The sequence below is a fragment of the Pseudophryne corroboree genome, chromosome 2, assembly GCF_028390025.1.
Source record: "Pseudophryne corroboree isolate aPseCor3 chromosome 2, aPseCor3.hap2, whole genome shotgun sequence".
NCBI lineage: Eukaryota > Metazoa > Chordata > Amphibia > Anura > Myobatrachidae > Pseudophryne > Pseudophryne corroboree.
In genome coordinates, this window is record NC_086445.1 from 608364950 (window position 1) to 608386396 (window position 21447).

A 21447-nucleotide genomic window follows, 5' to 3' on the forward strand; every position below is an offset into this window, starting at 1 on the left:
TATGATTGCCATCACCTGTGGTGAAACACCATTCTTATCAATTAACTAGCTCTCCACAGGTGATTGCAATCATACATTACCAGGAAAGTCCTGGAACAGAGCATTTTCTCCCTCATGGAGAGGGTCAGGTAGGCAAGTATGCAGTATGTTTGTCCCAGGTTTCTGGTCTATGTATTTTAAACCTCTAGGAAATGTCTGTTCTGCTAAACAGACATGACTAGAGTTTGGGCTTTTACTAAAAGCTGGATAAGAGGTCCTGTGGTATGGGTGTGAGAGAGAAATGAGGGCTCCACCCATAAAATCCATTTTGGGTTTTTAGGCTTTCAACCTGAGAGCAGGCTAATTAATGCTAACACCTGTAAGAGGCTGATGAAAGCTGTGTCAGGGCTTGGCTCAGGAACTGACTACTTGGGGAAACAGGCAGCAGCTGTTATAAGACACTGTTATTTATTGACTGTAAGTACTGTACACTGCATATGCCTGTATTTATGGTAGGGGCATTAGGTCCTACTGCTCTATTATTTTTAGTTAGTGTCCAAACAGGCTAGGTTTTAGTTATACAGTATGTTGTGTTTTATGTACTGCACAATAAAACTAGCCACGGCTAGATTGTATGAAAACTGGTGTGCTGTTGTCCTGGCTGCTGTGTTTGGAGTCACCTATCTACGCTAAGAGAGAGGTGCCCTATCTGTCCACAGTTATGAGAGTATTCCCAAAAAACTTACAATGTATATGTGTTGACTAACATCAATAATAATTTACTCAATCTACACAGTTGTCTTACACATCTAAACATTTAACATTCCTACTGTAAATTGCTTTAAATATTTGTACTTACATATGCATATTCACCTGGAGGCAGGCGAGGGTGTAACATGTAAAGAAACCTGTATAACGTAAGAAAATGTCAAATGTACCTGAAGAAATTAAAGAAGTTACAGCTTTGATCTTCTGACGCAAGTACTGTCACAGATGTCATTTAACATATGAAGTATTGATGCATTTTTTGATCAAAACATTTAAGACTGCAAATCAACAAGTGTCCTCCTATTTTACATATCCCTACACTCAGGGTCGGAATAAGGTTTGTGGGGGCTCCTGGGCAAAATAAGTTGTGGGGGGCACTGTCTCTGCACGTACAGTATACAATAGTACATCCCGGCGAAACTTAATTTCCGGTGGCAGACCAGGACCACGACTTTGCTGCCAGCCATTACCCTGTTTTAGAAGGTAAAGTTCATGGATACAGGACACAGCTGTGTAGTCAGCGCTAAACACTGTGCAGCATGCGATAGTAACCCCAGGAGGGGTGCCAAGCTGTGAGTTCCACTCCCTTCTTTTCCAGGCGAGTGCTTTTGACCTGGCTGACTCTCCAGCTGGTCTACTGCAGTATCCCCTGGGATTTGCTCAGAAAGGACAGCATGCCAAAACACTGGAACTCAGTGGCAAACCCAGGATTTGCATGGGGGGTTTCCCGAACTGGGTGGAGCCAAGCACGGGGGTGAGGACTGAGGTGACTTAGTATATGCTGGGCCCATAAAACTAGTGTGTCTGTGTGTGTGTGTATATATATATATATATATATATATAGAACACATAAAACCCGGCACTCCACCTATATTGTAGCCAGTCTTGGTGCCCTCACAGCGGATACATAGACAGTAGTAGTAGTGCGGCACTCAAAGACATTTTGCATCAGGAAATAAAACTCACGGACACCGCGGTCACTGAATTTCAACGTTTCAATCCCCACAGGATTTTTGTCAAGAATACACACAATACAGAGAACAGCTTACCTTATACCCCCCGAAATACATGTGGACATACACGGATTGGCCGCGATTTCCTATGACAATTCCACTCTTGTATGATGCATTTGGTTGCATCGGCGCTATGCAATTCAAACACTTGTGTTTTTGTTTAGATGCTGTCATGACAACCGAAGAGAGACGTGCGGCGTGCGAGTGCGCGCTGACGTCATGTTTCCACGCCAGTGATCGGGACGGGTTCCCGCGCTGGAAATCGCGGCCAATCCGTGTATGTCCACATGTATTTCGGGGGGTATAAGGTAAGCTGTTTTCTGTATTGTGTGTATTCTTGACAAAAATCCTGTGGGGATTGAAACGTTGAAATTCAGTGACCGCGGTGTCCGTGAGTTTTATTTCCTGATTTATTATTTATTATTTATTAACAGTTTCTTATATAGCGCAGCAAATTCCGTTGCGCTTTACAATTTGAAATAATAACAAAATGGGTGATTACAAACAGTCATAAAGGTAGGAAGGCCCTGCTCGCAAGCTTACAATCTATAGGGAAATAGGCATGTGTACATAAGGAAAGGTGCTATCTATTGCATAGAATGAGAAGACATGTGAGGATATGTGTGGACTGTACAGAGTGGATGCAATTTGATAGGAAGGTTTATGAAAGTTATGTGGGCGGTTCTGGAATTTGATATGCTTGCCTGAAGAGGTGAGTTTTCAGGGAACGCTTGAAGGTTTGGAGACTAGAGGAGAGTCTTATTGTGCGTGGTAGGGCATTCCAGATAGTGGGTGCAGCCCGATGAAAGTCCTGCAATCGTGAGTGGGAGCGAGTAATGAGTGTGGATGAGAGACGCAGGTCTTGTGAAGAGCGAAGAGGACGGGTTGGGAGAAATTTTGAGATAAGCGAAGTGATGTACGTTGGTGTAGTTTGGTAAATGGCCTTGTGTGTGAGTAAAAGTATTTTATATTGAATGCGGTAGAGTACAGGTAACCAATGGAGGGACTGACAGAGTGGATCTGCAGACGATGAACGTCTAGCGAGGAAGATAAGCCTCGCCGCTGCATTCAGAATGGATTGTAGTGGTGAGAGTTTAGTTTTGGGAAGACCAGTTAGGAGACTATTGCAACAAAGCGGGAGATAATGAGAGCGTGGATAAGAGTTTTAGCAGTGTCTTGTGTAAGGTATGGTCGTATTTTGGATATGTTTTTTAGATGCATGTAACATGATTTTGAGACAGATCGAATGTGGGGAACAAAGGACAGATCAGAGTCAAGGATGACACCTAGGCAGCGAGCTTGTAGGGTAGATAGTCGAGTTTTCAACAGTGATAGAGATATCAGGTTGGTACCTACTATTGGCCGGTGGAAATATAATTAACTCTGTCTTTGAAATATTCAGTTTGAGGTGGCGAGATGTCATCCAGGATGAAATGGCGGAAAGGCATTCAGTGACACGGTCCAGTACAGATCAGGACTAGTCAGGTGAGGATAGGTAGATCTGAGTATCATCTGCATACAGATGATACTGAAGACCAAAAGAGCTGATTAGTTTACCAAGAGATGAGGTATAGATAGAGAAAAGCAGAGGACCCAAGACTGAGCCATGCGGTACTCCAACTGAAAGAGGTAGCGAAGAGGAGGTAGATTCAGAGAAGCGAACACTGAAGGAGCGATTAGATAGGTAGGATAGGAACCAAGAAAGGGATGTGTCTTTAAGACCTAGGGATTGTAATGTCTGTATGAGAAGAGAGTGGTCTACAGTGTCAAATGCAGCAGATAGATCTAGAAGAATAAGTAGTGAGTAATGGCCTTTAGACTTCGTAGTGACCAAATCATTAACCACTTTAGTCAGTGCTGTCTCTGTGGAGTGTTGGGAACGGAAGCCTGACTGAAGTGGGTCCAACAAAGTGTATGAGTTAAGAAAGTGTGTGAGTCGAGTGTAGGCATGTCTCTCAAGTAGCTTAGAGAGACAAGGGAGCTGAGAGATAAGGCGGTAGTTTGAGAGAGCATTAGGGTCCGAATTTTGTTTTTTTTAAATGGGAGTAATCACTGCATGCTTGAAGAGTGAAGGAAAAATACCAGTAGAGAGAGAGAGATTACAGATGTTAGTTAAGGTAGGGATTAGCACCAGAGACAGAGCTTTACTTATTTGTGAGGGTAAAGGATCAAGAGGAGAGGTAGTGGAAAAGCAGGATGAGAAGAGTAATGATACTTCATCTTCATTTGTGGGATCAAATGAAGAAAGAGTGCCAGAGGGTTCAGGTTAAGAACGGAGCAGGTCACTGGCTACCGAAGAGCATACCATTTCATTTCGGATCTTATCAATCTTCTCCTTGAAGTAGGAAGCAAGATCCTGCGCCTTGATAGTGGCTGGTGGGGTAGGTGAGGGAGGATTCAGTAGTGATTTAAATGTATTAAAGAGTCGTTTGGGGTTAGAGGCTTGAGCAGAGATAAGAGTTTGGAAATATGTTTGTTTGGCAGTGTCCAGGGCATTTTTATAAGAATGGTAGACAGTCTTATAAGTGAGGAAGTCACTTGAAATACGAGATTTACGCCACTGACGTTCAAATTTTCGTGTGAGTTTTTGTAGTTGTCTTGTTAATTTGGAGTGCCATGGTTGACATCTAGGCCTACGTGGAGTGTGATGGGTAGCTGGAGCCACTTCATCAAGGGCTAGTTCTAGAGTCTCATTAAGGTGTGATACAGCCATCTCAGGAGAGGTGAATGCAGAAATAGGTGAAAGCAGTGGTTGGAGTGAAGTGGAAAGTTCTTGAAGATTAATTGTGTTAATATTTCTGCGGGTTTGAGGAAGATTGGAGGACTTCAGCAACACAGGGTTTGAATTAACGGAGGAGAGCATGCAGGTGATAAGGTTGTGATCTGAGAGGGGGAAAGGAGTGTTAGTGAGTGCAGAGATGGAGCATAGTCTGGTGAATACTAAATCAAGGCAGTGGCCCTCCTGATGAGTAGAGGAGTCAGTCCATTGGGAAAGGCCAAGAGAGGAGGTTAGAGAGAGTAGTTTGGAGGTGTGAGCAGCAGATTTTGGACAATCAATAGCAATATTGAAATCATCCATGATAATGGTGGAGATGTCAGAGGATAGGAAGTGAGGGAGCCAGGCAGAAAAATCTTCCAAAAATTGTTTTGGATGCCCAGGTGGGCGGTAGATAGCTGCAACATGCAGAGAGAAAGGAGAGTAAACCCTAATGGAATGTACTTCAAATGATGTAAATGTGAGTGATGGAACCTGTGGCAGAAGAGTGTATGCAAAAGATTGGGAAAGTAAAAGTCCAACTCCTCCTCCTTTATAGTTACTGGGTCTGGAGGTGTGTGTAAAGTGGGGACCACCATGTGCCAGTGCTGCAGGGGAGGCTGTGTCAGATTGTGTGAGCCAGATTTCTGTTATAGCCAGCAGATTGATGTTGTTGGATATGAAGAGGTCATGGATGGATGTTAATTTGTTACAAACAGAGCGTGCATCCATAAGGCACATTTTAGTGATCTGGAGGGTGATGGAAGACATGTGATGTTTATGAGGTTAGCTGGATTTCTATGTTGCTGTGAATCAGGTGAATGTGAGCGATGCAAGTGGCTGGGTCCTGGATTTGGTGAAATGTCACCAGCTATCAGAAGAAGAAGAAGAGAGAGATAAATGTGAGTGTCAGAGGTTTGTGAAAGTTTTTTATGGTGAGAGATTGTAGATGTTATTGTCAATGAGTATAGGGAAGTGAAAAGCTCATGAGTGCTAATAAGAGGGGAGTGTAGAATTGAGGGGGCAACATGTACAGAGGGCTGAGTTGCTGGGAGACTGAATGATGCAATGGTCTTTATGAATACTCCATGAAGAGCAATGCAGAAAATCAATTTGTGGAACACCGTTTGTTTGAGATTAAACCAGTGTTATCAGGGCTGAGAATGTATGGTTTCACTTGTTCAAGTTAAAAGTTCAGGTGCCTATTTACTGGTGTTGTTCCGCTGTATGTTAGCTGTGCATGATAGAGCAAAGTGACAAACAGGTATGTACAATCACATGTAAATCACAATGTAAATGGTTATATACAAAATTGGTTGCATTTTGTTCTTAGAGGTCATGAGCAGAGCCGGCCCTAACCAATATGATGCCCTAGGCAAGATTTTGGCTGGTGCCCCCTTGCACCGCCACTAGTTCTGCAGGAGATGCCTGGCATGAGTCAGCTGGCAGCTCTGCTAACGTTGGGCGCCTTTGTTTATGAAAATGCTACTTATTTGCATTACTATGTGGCTAGGATACACAAGCAGCTTCTGCTGATTAAAATGATATGCAGCATGCCTATATTCTGTGTTCGACTGCGGCTGTATCTGCATATGAAATGCTACATTACAGCGATTTCCAGGAATACACTGCAACATAGCATTTCGTATGCAGATACAGCTGGAGTCACACACAGAATATAGGCATGCCGCATATCATTTTAATCAGCAGAAGCTGCTGGTGCCCCTAAGCATACCAAATGCCCTAGGCATTTGCCTAGTTTGCCTATGCCTAAGGCCGGCTCTGCCTAGATGGGCCAATTGTTTGTGTCGCTTGGCTTAGTCATACAACTACCTCATTGCAATTCTTTTTTTTCTTTGCATCATGTGCTGTTTGGGGACTTTTTTTTATATCTGCCCTCCTGTCTGCCACTGCAGTGCCACTCCTAGATGGGCCAGGTGTTTGTGCCGTACACTTGTGTCGCTTAGCTTAGTCATCCAGCAACCTCGGTGCAACCTTTTGGCCTAAAAACAATATTGTGAGGTGTGAGGTGTTCAGAATAGACAGGAAATGAGTGGAAATGATTATTATTGAGGTTAATAATACCGTAGGAGCAAAATTACCACCAAATTCTGTGATTTTAGCTGTTTTTATGTTTGTTTTGTTAAAAATCATCCAGATCCAAAAACCAAACCAAAACCAAAACACGAAAGTGGAATTAGAACCAAAACCAAAACACAAAACACGAAAAGTACCAGCCGCACATCTAGAAAGATGGTCCTGCAAGATGAACATAAGAAGCTGGTGTGTTGCATGGAGAGGCACAGTGGTCAATCCTGGGTGCAGGGCAGAGCCGGATTATCCTAGGGGCGACAAGGGCGGCCGTCCCGGGGCACCCACACACTGCGTTACAAATCGGAGCAGTTTCCCTCAGCAGCCACCGAGGAGCTCCTTGTACAGAGTGTACACGAAGCTCTGTACACTGAGCTCCTCGGCGGCTGCTGACAGAGACTGCTCCTATTTAAAATGCTGTCTGTGGGGGCCCCTAATGTGTGACTCCGTAACGCACGCCAGCGGCTCAGTCAGTGTCTCGCGGGATTTCACTTCACTACCCGGCGAGACACTGACTGAGCTGCCGGCGTGCGCTGCTGTGAAGCTGCTGCTCCGTATGTGGATGAGCATGTGTGTGTGAGTCATTGTGTGTGTGTGTGTGTGTGTGTGTGTGTGTGTGTGTGTGTGTGTGTGTGTGTGAATCTGTATGTGTGTGAGTGTGCGAGTTCCCGCCGACCCGCCCACGCACGGGGGGGTCTTTGGCCGCAATTTTTAGTGGTGGGGGCCCCCACACGTTCGTTGCTCGGGGCCCCCACCAACCTTAATCTGTCCCTGGTGCAGGGTGTGGGGCACGTCCCTCCACGAACCCATGGTTCCATACTGAACACTCATGATAAAATCCTTCAAGTGTTTCTTGAAAATTCACCTCTTCAGAAAAGCGTATTACATTCCAGAACCACCCACATCACCTCCACAATATTTTCTACTCCATTACCCCTCCCCTGTACTTTGTCCACACATAACTTTACGTATGTTCTTTCTTTCTAGACTCACACAAGCTACTCACCTCAGGCCAACATTGCTGTGTGACTGGATCATACAGCCTACGAAGCACCTCTGCAGTCTGGCAGGCCCAATATGCAATATGTAGCACTTATCCTTGTACATCAGATGTTGGAAATATATGTGCACAGGCTTGAGGATGAATTAAAGTTTCTGTTCACTCCAGTAGATGCCTTACATTACAACAACAAGCAGCATTTTAACTTAATCAGTAGAGTGATTTTATTGAAGATAAAGCAGGTACAGCTGTGCTCAATGTTATACACACTGGAAGATGAAGCAGAGCTTCAGCGAAGTGGGGTGTCATAAAGTTCACCAACTGTTGTATGTATGTAGGTACTAGGTAGTGGTACGGGATGCTGGCATATTGGTAATATAAGCAGGAAATTGCAGGTCTCACGGGAACTAAGTGAAAAACTACTGTCTTCCACTGTGGCACTTTTACACGTCTCAAGATGGCTCTGCACATTCTCAGTAGTAGCCTCAGCAGCCATCTTGGTACAAAGAATGGAGCTTCTGTGGAGAAGTAGCAGCACACAGGCTACACAGTCAGAGCCGACCCTAACCAATATGATGCCCTAGGCAAGATTTTGGCTGGTGCCCACTAGCACCACCGCTAGTTCCGCCTCTGGCCCTACACCCCTTTCCCAGCACCATCACCCCCCAACCATAGCAGTCCTTTTTTTGTTTTCCTACCAACTGTAATTTAAATAAGAACAGTGTGCACAATCGGCGCACAGCCCAAAAAGGTATGTGTTTTTGCTGGCAAGGGGCATGGCCACACAACAGTACCCCCAATTCAAATTATGAATCACAGTAGTGCAACTTTATTCACAATTTATCATGCGATAGTGTCCCTTATTCACATTACATCACATAGTAGTACCACTTTACCTTATATATGTTACTCCTCACAGTAGTGCCCCTCATTCACATAACATCATACTAAATTGCTCCTTATTCACATTACACCACACCATATTGCTCTTTATTCTCATTACACCACACCATATTGCTCTTTATTCACATTACACCACACCATATTGCTCTTTATTCACATTAGACCACACAGTAGTGCCCTTTCTATATGTTACGCCACACAGTAGAGCACCTTATACACATAATGCCACACATTGGTAATGCATTTAAACACAATACCACACAGTAATGCCCCTTACATATATGACACCCATTATTAATGTCCTTATAAACATAATGCGCCTTACACATTATGCCAACCTCTATTAATGTCCTTATACACATAATTTCCCTTACACATATGCTGCACATTGTTAATGCCCTTATACACATAATGACACACATAATGTCCCTTACACATATGCCGCACATTATTAGTGCCCTTCTACACATAATGACACATATAGTGCCCCTTACACATATGTTACACATTATTAATGTCTTTATACACATAATGACACATATAGTTCCTGGCGTGAGTCAACTGGCAGCTCTGCTAATGTCGGAAGCCTATTTTTTATGAAATCTTATTTGCATTGCTATGTGGCTAGGATGCACAAACAGCTTCTGCTGATTAAAATGATATGTGGCATGCCTATATACTAGTGATGAGCGGGTTCGGTTCCTCGGAATCCGAACCCGCCCGAACTTCAGGTTTTTTTACACGGGGCCGAGCGACTCGGATCTTCCCGCCTTGCTCGGTTAACCCGAGCGCGCCCGAACGTCATCATCCCGCTGTCGGATTCTCGCGAGGCTCGGATTCTATCGCGAGACTCGGATTCTATATAAGGAGCCGCGCGTCGCCGCCATTTTCACAAGTGCATTGAGATTGATAGGGAGAGGACGTGGCTGGCGTCCTCTCCGTTTAGACTAGAGTACTAGAGAGAGACACTAATTTTGGGGAGCATATTATTAGGAGGAGTACTACTTGCTGCTGATAGTGTGACCAGTGACCACCAGTTTAATTAATCCGTTCTCTGCCTGAAAAAAAACGATACACAGTGTGACACAGTCACATACCATATCTGTGCTCAGCCCAGTGTGCTGCATCATATGTAATACTGTATATCATTATCTGACTGTGCTGAGTGCTCACTGCTCACACAGCTTAATTGTGGGGGAGACTGGGGAGCAGTTATAGCAGGAGTACATATTTTAAGTACAGTGCACACTTTTGCTGCCAGAGTGCCACTGCCAGTGTGACTGACCAGTGACCACTGACCACCAGTATATTGTGATTGTCTGCTGACCACCAGTATATTGTGATTGTCTGCCTGAAAAAGTTAAACACTCGTCGTGTGGTGTTTTTATAAACGCATTCTGCAGACAGTGTCCAGCAGGTCCGTCATTACATAATATATACCTGTCCGGCTGCAGTACTAGTGTGATATATATATATTTTAATTTTATCTCATTATCATCCAGTCTATATTAGCAGCAGACACAGTACGGTAGTCCACGGCTGTAGCTACCTCTGTGTCGGCAGTCGCTCGTCCATCCATAATTGTATACCACCTACCCGTGTTTTTTTTTTCTTTTCTATCTTCTTGATACTAGTAGCTTACTTTAGGAGTCTGCAGTGCTGACAGACAGTGTCCAGCAGGTCCGTCATTACATAATATATACCTGTCCGGCTGCAGTACTAGTGTGATATATATATATATATATATATATATATTTTAATTTTATCTCATTATCATCCAGTCTATATTAGCAGCAGACACAGTACGGTAGTCCACGGCTGTAGCTACCTCTGTGTTGGCAGTCGCTCGTCCATCCATAATTGTATACCACCTACCCGTGTTTTTTTTTTTTTTCTATCTTCTTGATACTAGTAGCTTACTTTAGGAGTCTGCAGTGCTGAGTCTGACCGACAGTGTCCAGCAGGTCCGTCATTACATAATATATACCTGTCCGGCTGCAGTACTAGTGTGAGATATATATATATTTTAATTTTATCTCATTATCATCCAGTCTATATAGCAGCAGACACAGTACGGTAGTCCACGGCTGTAGCTACCTCTGTGTCGGCAGTCGCTCGTCCATCCATAATTGTATACCACCTACCCGTGTTTTTTTTTTCTATCTTCTTGATACTAGTAGCTTACTTTAGGAGTCTGCAGTGCTGAGTCTGACAGACAGTGTCCAGCAGGTCCGTCATTACATAATATATACCTGTCCGGCTGCAGTACTAGTGTGATATATATATATATTTTAATTTTATCTCATTATCATCCAGTCTATATTAGCAGCAGACACAGTACGGTAGTCCACGGCTGTAGCTACCTCTGTGTCGGCAGTCGCTGGTCCATCCATAATTGTATACCACCTACCCGTGTTTTTTTTTTCTATCTTCTTGATACTAGTAGCTTACTTTAGGAGTCTGCAGTGCTGAGTCTGACAGACAGTGTCCAGCAGGTCCGTCATTACATAATATATACCTGTCCGGCTGCAGTACTAGTGTGATATATATATATTTTAATTTTATCTCATTATCATCCAGTCTATATTAGCAGCAGACACAGTACGGTAGTCCACGGCTGTAGCTACCTCTGTGTCGGCAGTCGCTCGTCCATCCATAAGTATACTAGTATCCATCCATCTCAATTGTTTACCTGAGGTGCCTTTTAGTTGTGCCTATTAAAATATGGAGAACAAAAATGTTGAGGTTCCAAAAATAGGGAAAGATCAAGATCGACTTCCACCTCGTGCTGAAGCTGCTGCCACTAGTCATGGCCGAGACGATGAAATGCCAGCAACGTCGTCTGCCAAGGCCGATGCCCAATGTCATAGTACAGAGCATGTAAAATCCAAAACACCAAATATCAGTAAAAAAAGGACTCAAAAATCTAAAATAAAATTGTCGGAGGAGAAGCGTAAACTTGCCAATATGCCATTTACCACACGGAGTGGCAAGGAACGGCTGAGGCCCTGGCCTATGTTCATGGCTAGTGGTTCAGCTTCACATGAGGATGGAAGCACTCAGCCTCTCGCTAGAAAAATGAAAAGACTCAAGCTGGCAAAAGCACAGCAAAGAACTGTGCGTTCTTCGAAATCCCAAATCCACAAGGAGAGTCCAATTGTGTCGGTTGCGATGCCTGACCTTCCCAACACTGGACGTGAAGAGCATGTGCCTTCCACCATTTGCACGCCCCCTGCAAGTGCTGGAAGGAGCACCCGCAGTCCAGTTCCTGATAGTCAGATTGAAGATGTCAGTGTTGAAGTACACCAGGATGAGGAGGATATGGGTGTTGCTGGCGCTGGGGAGGAAATTGACCAGGAGGATTCTGATGGTGAGGTGGTTTGTTTAAGTCAGGCACCCGGGGAGACACCTGTTGTCCGTGGGAGGAATAGGGCCATTGACATGCCTGGTGAAAATACCAAAAAAATCAGCTCTTCGGTGTGGAAGTATTTCAACAGAAATGCGGACAACATTTGTCAAGCTGTGTGTTGCCTTTGTCAAGCTGTAATAAGTAGGGGTAAGGAAGTTAACCACCTCGGAACATCCTCCCTTATACGTCACCTGCAGCGCATTCATAATAAGTTAGTGACAAGTTCAAAAACTTTGGGCGACAGCGGAAGCAGTCCACTGACCAGTAAACCCCTTCCTCTTGTAACCAAGCTCACGCAAACCACCCCACCAACTCCCTCAGTGTCAATTTCCTCCTTCCCCAGGAATGCCAATAGTCCTGCAGGCCATGTCACTGGCAATTCTGATGAGTCCTCTCCTGCCTGGGATTCCTCCGATGCATCCTTGCGTGTAACGCCTACTGCTGCTGGCGCTGCTGTTGTTGCTGCTGGGAGTCGATGGTCATCCCAGAGGGGAAGTCGTAAGACCACTTTTACTACTTCCACCAAGCAATTGACTGTCCAACAGTCCTTCGCGAGGAAGATGAAATATCACAGCAGTCATCCTGCTGCAAAGCGGATAACTGAGGCCTTGGCATCCTGGCTGGTGAGAAACGTGGTTCCGGTATCCATCATTACTGCAGAGGCAACTAGAGACTTGTTGGAGGTACTGTGTCCCCGGTACCAAATACCATCTAGGTTCCATTTCTCTAGGCAGGCGATACCGAAAATGTACACAGACCTCAGAAAAAGAGTCACCAGTGTCCTAAAAAATGCAGCTGTACCCAATGTCCACTTAACCATGGACATGTGGACAAGTGGAGCAGGGCAGGGTCAGGACTATATGACTGTGACAGCCCACTGGGTAGATGTATGGACTCCCGCCGCAAGAACAGCAGCGGCGGCACCAGTAGCAGCATCTCGCAAACGCCAACTCTTTCCTAGGCAGGCTACGCTTTGTATCACCGGTTTCCAGAATACGCACACAGCTGAAAACCTCTTACGGCAACTGAGGAAGATCATCGCGGAATGGCTTACCCCAATTGGACTCTCCTGTGGATTTGTGGCATCGGACAACGCCAGCAATATTGTGTGTGCATTAAATCTGGGCAAATTCCAGCACGTCCCATGTTTTGCACATACCTTGAATTTGGTGGTGCAGAATTATTTAAAAAACGAGAGGGGCGTGCAAGAGATGCTGTCGGTGGCCAGAAGAATTGCGGGACACTTTCGGCGTACAGGCACCACGTACAGAAGACTGGAGCAACACCAAAAACGCCTGAACCTGCCCTGCCATCATCTGAAGCAAGAAGTGGTAACGAGGTGGAATTCAACCCTCTATATGCTTCAGAGGTTGGAGGAGCAGCAAAAGGCCATTCAAGCCTATACAACTGAGCACGATATAGGAGGTGGAATGCACCTGTCTCAAGCGCAGTGGAAAATGATTTCAACGTTGTGCAAGGTTCTGCAACCTTTTGAACTTGCCACATGTGAAGTCAGTTCAGACACTGCCAGCCTGAGTCAGGTCATTCCCCTCATCAGGCTTTTGCAGAAGAAGCTGGAGACATTGAAGGAGGAGCTAACACAGAGCGATTCCGCTAGGCATGTGGGACTTGTGGATGGAGCCCTTAATTCGCTTAACAAGGATTCACGGGTGGTCAATCTGTTGAAATCAGAGCACTACATTTTGGCCACCGTGCTCGATCCTAGATTTAAAACCTACCTTGGATCTCTCTTTCCGGCAGACACAAGTCTGCTGGGGTTCAAAGACCTGCTGGTGAGAAAATTGTCAAGTCAAGCGGAACGCGACCTGTCAACATCTCCTCCTTCACATTCTCCCGCAACTGGGGGTGCGAGGAAAAGGCTCAGAATTCCGAGCCCTCCCGCTGGCGGTGATGCAGGGTAGTCTGGAGCGACTGCTGATGCTGACATCTGGTCCGGACTGAAGGACCTGCCAACGATTACGGACATGTCGTATACTGGCACTGCATATGATTCTCTCCCCATTGAAAGAATGGTGGAGGATTATATGAGTGACCGCATCCAAGTAGGCACGTCACACAGTCCGTACTTATACTGGCAGGAAAAAGAGGCAATTTGGAGGCCCTTGCACAAACTGGCTTTATTCTACCTAAGTTGCCCTCCCACAAGTGTGTACTTCGAAAGAGTGTTTAGTGCCGCCGCTCACCTTGTCAGCAATCGGCGTACGAGGTTACTTCCAGAAAATGTGGAGAAGATGATGTTCATTAAAATGAATTATAATCAATTCCTCCGTGGAGACATTGACCAGCAGCAATTGCCTCCACAAAGTACACAGGGAGCTGAGATGGTGGATTCCAGTGGGGACAAATTGATAATCTGTGAGGAGCGGGATGTACACGGTGATATATCGGAGGATGATGATGAGGTGGACATCTTGCCTCTGTAGAGCCAGTTTGTGCAAGGAGAGATTAATTGCTTCTTTTTCGGTGGGGGTCCAAACCAACCCGTCATTTCAGTCACAGTCGTGTGGCAGACCCTGTCACTGAAATGATGGGTTGGTTAAAGTGTGCATGTCCTGTTTATACAACATAAGGGTGGGTGGGAGGGCCCAAGGACAATTCCATCTTGCACCTCTTTTTTCTTTCATTTTTCTTTGCGTCATGTGCTGTTTGGGGAGTGTTTTTTGGAAGGGCCATCCTGCGTGACACTGCAGTGCCACTCCTAGATGGGCCAGGTGTTTGTGTCGGCCACTAGGGTCGCTTAGCTTACTCACACAGCTACCTCATTGCGCCTCTTTTTTTCTTTGCGTCATGTGCTTTTTGGGGAGTGTTTTTTGGAAGGGCCATCCTGCGTGACACTGCAGTGCCACTCCTAGATGGGCCAGGTGTTTGTGTCGGCCACTAGGGTCGCTTAGCTTAGTCATCCAGCGACCTCGGTGCAAATTTTAGGACTAAAAATAATATTGTGAGGTGTTCAGAATAGACTGAAAATGAGTGGAAATTATGGTTTTTGAGGTTAATAATACTTTGGGATCAAAATGACCCCCAAATTCTATGATTTAAGCTGTTTTTTAGGGTTTTTTGAAAAAAACACCCGAATCCAAAACACACCCGAATCCGACAAAAAAAATTTGGTGAGGTTTTGCCAAAACGCGGTCGAACCCAAAACACGGCCGCGGAACCGAACCCAAAACCAAAACACAAAACCCGAAAAATTTCAAGTGCACATCTCTACTATATACTGTGTGCGACTGTGGCTGTATCTGCATAAGAAATGCTACACACAGAATATAGGCATGCCGCATATCATTTTAATCAGCAGAAGCTGCTTGTGCCCCTAGGCATACCAGATGCCCTAGGCAATTGCCAATTGCCTATACCTAGGGCCGGCTCTGGTCATGAGGATTGTAGTTGGTAAAATTTTTACATACGCTGAAATGCACAGATGATTGGAAATGAAAGGAAGGGAGGATGGCTTTCAGTAACGTCGGTGGGTTGTTTCCGTCTTTTTTTCGTCCTGGTAAGTCCTGGGTAAGTCTATGTTGTAATATTTTCTTAACCCTTTTAAACAACCCTTCTAATAAAACCCTGTTCAGCTGGCTGTTGTTCAGCCTAACATCTTTCCTTATGAATGTTAAGAATCCATGTGTGTCTAATAATTGCAATCAGGGCCTAACATCCCACCCCCGTTTACAGAGCATGCCATAAAACTCAACTAAAACAAACACTGAGATAGCAGTTACCAACTATTTCAAAGCTGCAATAGAGTTTCTTCCTAGAATACAATATACCTTATAATATACAAATTGACAGTGTAGATTACCTAGTTATAAAAACAATTTCATTGCTGCATATATATTCTGAGCATTTCCAAACTGCAAATGAGTGTAGATTACCTAGTTATAAAAACAAAATGCAAAATGTCTTTGAGTGCCGCACTACTACTACTGTCTATATATACTACTACTGTCTATATAGTCCATTTGGGGTAAGCCATTCTGCGATGATGTTCCTCAGTTTCCGTAAGAGGTTGTCAGCTGTGTGCCTCTTTTGGAAAGCAGTGATACAAAGCGTAGCCTGCCTAGGAACGAGTTGGCATTTGCGAGATGCTGCTACTGGTGCCGCCGCTGCTGTTCTTGCTGCGGGAGGCAATACATCTACCCAGTGGGCTGTCACAGTCATATAGTCCTGAGTCTGCCCTGCTCCACTTGTCCACATGTCCGTGGTTAAGTGGACATTGGGTACAACTGCATTTTTTAGGACACTGGTGACTCTTTTTCTGAGGTCTGTGTACATTTTCGGTATCGCCTGCCTAGAGAAATGGAACCTAGATGGTATTTGGTACCGGGGACACAGTACCTCAATCAAGTCTGTAGTTGCCTGTGAATTAACGGTGGATAACGGAAACACTTTTCTCACCGCCCAGGCTGCCAAGGCCTGAGTTATCCGCTTTGCAGCAGGATGACTGCTGTGATATTCATCTTCCTCACAAAGGACTGTTGGACAGTCAATTGCTTACTGGAAGTAGTACAAGTGGTCTTCCGACTTCCCCTCTGGGATGACGATCGACTCCCAGCAGCAACAACAGCAGCGCCAGCAGCAGTAGGCGTTACACTCAAGGATGCATCGGAGGAATCCCAGGCAGGAGAGGACTCGTCAGACTTGACAGTGACATGGCCTGTAGGACTATTGGCTTTCCTGTGTAAGGAGGAAATTGACACTGAGGGAGTTGGTGGTGTGGTTTGCAGGAGCTTGGTTACAAGAGGAAGGGATTTAGAGGTCAGTGGACTGCTTCCGCTGTCATCCAAAGTTTTTGAACTTGTCACTGACTTATGATGAATGTGCTGCAGGTGACGTATAAGGGAGGATGTTCCGAGGTGGTTAACGTCCTTACCCCTACTTATTACAGCTTGACAAAGGCAACACATGGCTTGACACCTGTTGTCCGCATTTGTGTTAAAATAATTCCACACCGAAGAGGTGATTTTTTTTGTAATTTGACCAGGCATGTCAATTGCCATATTCGTCTGACGGACAACAGGTGTCTCCCCGGGTGCCTGACTTAAACAAACCACCTCACCATCAGAATCCTCCTTGTCAATTGCCTCCTCAGTGCCAGCAACACCCATATCCTCATCCTGGTGTACTTCAACAGTGACATCTTCAATTTGACTATCAGGAACTGGACTGCGGGTGCTCCTACCAGCAATTACAGGGGGCGTGCAAATGCTGGAAGGCGCCACCTCTTCCCGTCCAGTGTTGGGAAGGTCAGGCATCGCAGCCGACACAATTGGACTCTCCTTGGGGATTTGTGATTTAGAAGAACGCACAGTTCTTTGCTGTGCTTTTGCCAGCTTGAGTCTTTTCATTTTTCTAGCGAGAGCAGGGCCGTCTTTTCGTATGGGCTCAATGGGCTCTTGCCCAAGGGCCCCAGGAGTGTAAGGGTCGGATGCTGATAGCTGAGGGTCCCCTCTTTCCAGGGGTACCAGATTTTTGAAAATCGGCCCTCGGGAACCGGAGATATCCAACTTCAAAGCAGTGGTCCCCATCCAAGCCTGTTAATTGTTATTCCCAGCCAGATATCTCTGGTTCTTCCTGACTTAGAGTATTTCTGATGGTATAATTCAAAAGCCGAGACTCTTCCCTTTCAGTGGACACTGGCAGCTTGTCTCTACTATACCCAGGACCAGAGATACTGTATCAACCTTCCAGCAGATATTCCCTGCTCCATCTCCATGCACCTGGTATGCAATTTTATATATTCGTTGGTGGATTGCTCTGGTCAGGGCCGGACTGGGACTAAAAATAGGCCCTGGCATTTTTGAAGCACACAGGGCCACCTCTGTGACTCCTCCCCTTACTATTCCTGACTCCTCCTACTTATTAGTCTATGCTCTTACAAATATAATTAATATTCTAACAACATACAAGTGTACATCATTCTCTATTAAAATACACACAACCAGTGGTTGAAGTGGAAATTTTTAAGTGGGGGTATGTAAATGTGAAGTTTGTAATTAAGCGCGCGCCTAAGGCGCGCCCGCTCCAGAAAAGGGGAGAGGCCTTCAGTGTAGTTTACCACACCATACACCCCTTATACGCATTATCACCAAATAGTAGGAGCCCTTATACTATCTAGTACTGGTGCCTCTTTCACATTATACCACACAGTATGAGCCAAAATTCACATTATAGCACTCGGTATGAGCCGAAATTTACATTATAGCACACGGTATGAGCCGAAATTTACATTATATGCCCCCAATAGTGCAGTGCCAGATCCACAATTGCCCCCACAGTGCCAGGTATACAAATGCCTCCACAGTGCCAGGTATACAAATGCCCCCACAGTGCCAAGCATACAAATGCCCCCACAGTGCCAGGCATACAAATGCCCCCACAGTGCCAGGTATACAAATGCCCCCACAGTGTCAGGTATACAAATGCCCCCACAGTGCCAGATCCACAAATGCCCCCACAGTGCCAGATCCACAAATGCCCCCACAGTGCCAGGTATACAAATGCCCCCACAGTGCCAGATCCACAATTGCCCCCACAGTGTCAGATCCACAATTGCCCCCACAATGTCAGGTATTACCTGACACTGTGGAGGCAATTGTGGATCTGACACTGTGGGGGCAATTGTATACCTGACAGGTATACAATTGCCCCCACAGTGCCAGGTAAACAATTGCCCCCACAGTGCCAGGTATACAAATTAGAGATGTGCACTTGAAATTTTTCGGGTTTTGTGTTTTGGTTTTGGGTTCGGTTCCGCGGCCGTGTTTTGGGTTCGACCGCGTTTTGGCAAAACCTCACCAAATTTTTTTTGTCGGATTCGGGTGTGTTTTGGATTTGGGTGTTTTTTTCAAAAAACACTAAAAAACAGCTTAAATCATAGAATTTGGGGGTCATTTTGATCCCAAAGTATTATTAACCTCAAAAACCATAATTTCCACTCATTTTCAGTCTATTCTGAACACCTCACACCTCACAATATTATTTTTAGTCCTAAAAATTGCACCGAGGTCGCTGGATGACTAAGCTAAGCGACCCTAGTGGCCGACACAAACACCTGGCCCATCTAGGAGTGGCACTGCAGTGTCACGCAGGATGGCCCTTCCAAAAAAAACACTCCCCAAACAGCACATGACGCAAAGAAAAAAAGAGGCGCAATGAGGTAGCTGTGTGAGTAAGGTAAGCGACCCTAGTGGCCGACACAAACACCTGGCCCATCTAGGAGTGGCACTGCAGTGTCACGCAGGATGGCCCTTCCAAAAAAAACACTCCCCAAACAGCACATGACGCAAAGAAAAAAAGAGGCGCAATGAGGTAGCTGTGTGAGTAAGGTAAGCGACCCTAGTGGCCGACACAAACACCTGGCCCATCTAGGAGTGGCACTGCAGTGTCACGCAGGATGGCCCTTCCAAAAAACACTCCCCAAACAGCACATGACGCAAAGAAAAAAAGAGGCGCAATGAGGTAGCTGTGTGAGTAAGGTAAGCGACCCTAGTGGCCGACACAAACACCTGGCCCATCTAGGAGTGGCACTGCAGTGTCACGCAGGATGGCCCTTCCAAAAAAAACACTCCCCAAACTGCACATGACGCAAAGAAAAAAAGAGGCGCAATGAGGTAGCTGTGTGAGTAAGGTAAGCGACCCTAGTGGCCGACACAAACACCTGGCCCATCTAGGAGTGGCACTGCAGTGTCACGCAGGATGGCCCTTCCAAAAAACACTCCCCAAACAGCACATGACGCAAAGAAAAAAAGAGGCGCAATGAGGTAGCTGTGTGAGTAAGGTAAGCGACCCTAGTGGCCGACACAAACACCTGGCCCATCTAGAAGTGGCACTGCAGTGTCACGCAGGATGGCCCTTCCAAAAAAAACACTCCCCAAACAGCACATGACGCAAAGAAAAAAAGAGGCGCAATGAGGTAGCTGTGTGAGTAAGGTAAGCGACCCTAGTGGCCGACACAAACACCTGGCCCATCTAGGAGTGGCACTGCAGTGTCACGCAGGGTGGCCCTTCCAAAAAAAACACTCCCCAAACAGCACATGACGCAAAGAAAAAAAGAGGCGCAATGAGGTAGCTGTGTGAGTAAGGTAAGCGAACCTAGTGGCCGACACAAACACCGGGCCCATCTAGGAGTGGCACTGCAGTGTCACGCAGGATGGCCCTTCCAAAAAACACTCCCCAAACAGCACATGACGCAAAGAAAAAAAGAGGCGCAATGAGGTAGCTGTGTGAGTAAGGTAAGCGACCCTACCGGCCGACACAAACACCTGGCCCATCTAGGAGTGGCACTGCAGTGTCACGCAGGATGGCCCTTCCAAAAACACTCCCCAAACAGCACATGACGCAAAGAAAAAAGGAGGCGCAATGAGGTAGCTGTGTGAGTAAGGTAAGCGACCCTAGTGGCCGACACAAACACCTGGCCCATCTAGGAGTGGCACTGCAGTGTCACGCAGGATGGCCCTTCAAAAAAATACTCCCCAAACAGCACATGACGCAAAGAAAAATTAAAGAAAAAAGAGGTGCAAGATGGAATTGTCCTTGGGCCCTCCCACCCACCCTTATGTTGTATAAACAGGACATGCACACTTTAACCAACCCATCATTTCAGTGACAGGGTCTGCCACACGACTGTGACTGAAATGACGGGTTGGTTTGGACCCCCACCAAAAAAGAAGCAATTAATCTCTCCTTGCACAAACTGGCTCTACAGAGGCAAGATGTCCACCTCATCATCATCCTCCGATATATCACCGTGTACATCCCCCTCCTCACAGATTATCAATTCGTCCCCACTGGAATCCACCATCTCAGCTCCCTGTGTACTTTGTGGAGGCAATTGCTGCTGGTCAATGTCTCCACGGAGGAATTGATTATAATTCATTTTAATGAACATCATCTTTTCCACATTTTCTGGAAGTAACCTCGTACGCCGATTGCTGACAAGGTGAGCGGCGGCACTAAACACTCTTTCGGAGTACACACTTGTGGGAGGGCAACTTAGGTAGAATAAAGCCAGTTTGTGCAAGGGCCTCCAAATTGCCTCTTTTTCCTGCCAGTATAAGTACGGACTGTCTGACGTGCCTACTTGGATGCGGTCACTCATATAATCCTCCACCATTCTTTCAATGGGGAGAGAATCATATGCAGTGACAGTAGACGACATGTCCGTAATCGTTGGCAGGTCCTTCAGTCCGGTCCAGATGTCAGCATCAGCAGTCGCTCCAGACTGCCCTGCATCACCGCCAGCGGGTGGGCTCGGAATTCTGAGCCTTTTCCTCGCACCCCCAGTTGCGGGAGAATGTGAAGGAGGAGATGTTGACAGGTCGCGTTCCGCTTGACTTGACAATTTTCTCACCAGCAGGTCTTTGAACCCCAGCAGACTTGTGTCTGCCGGAAAGAGAGATCCAAGGTAGGTTTTAAATCTAGGATCGAGCACGGTGGCCAAAATGTAGTGATCTGATTTCAACAGATTGACCACCCGTGAATCCTTGTTAAGCGAATTAAGGGCTCCATC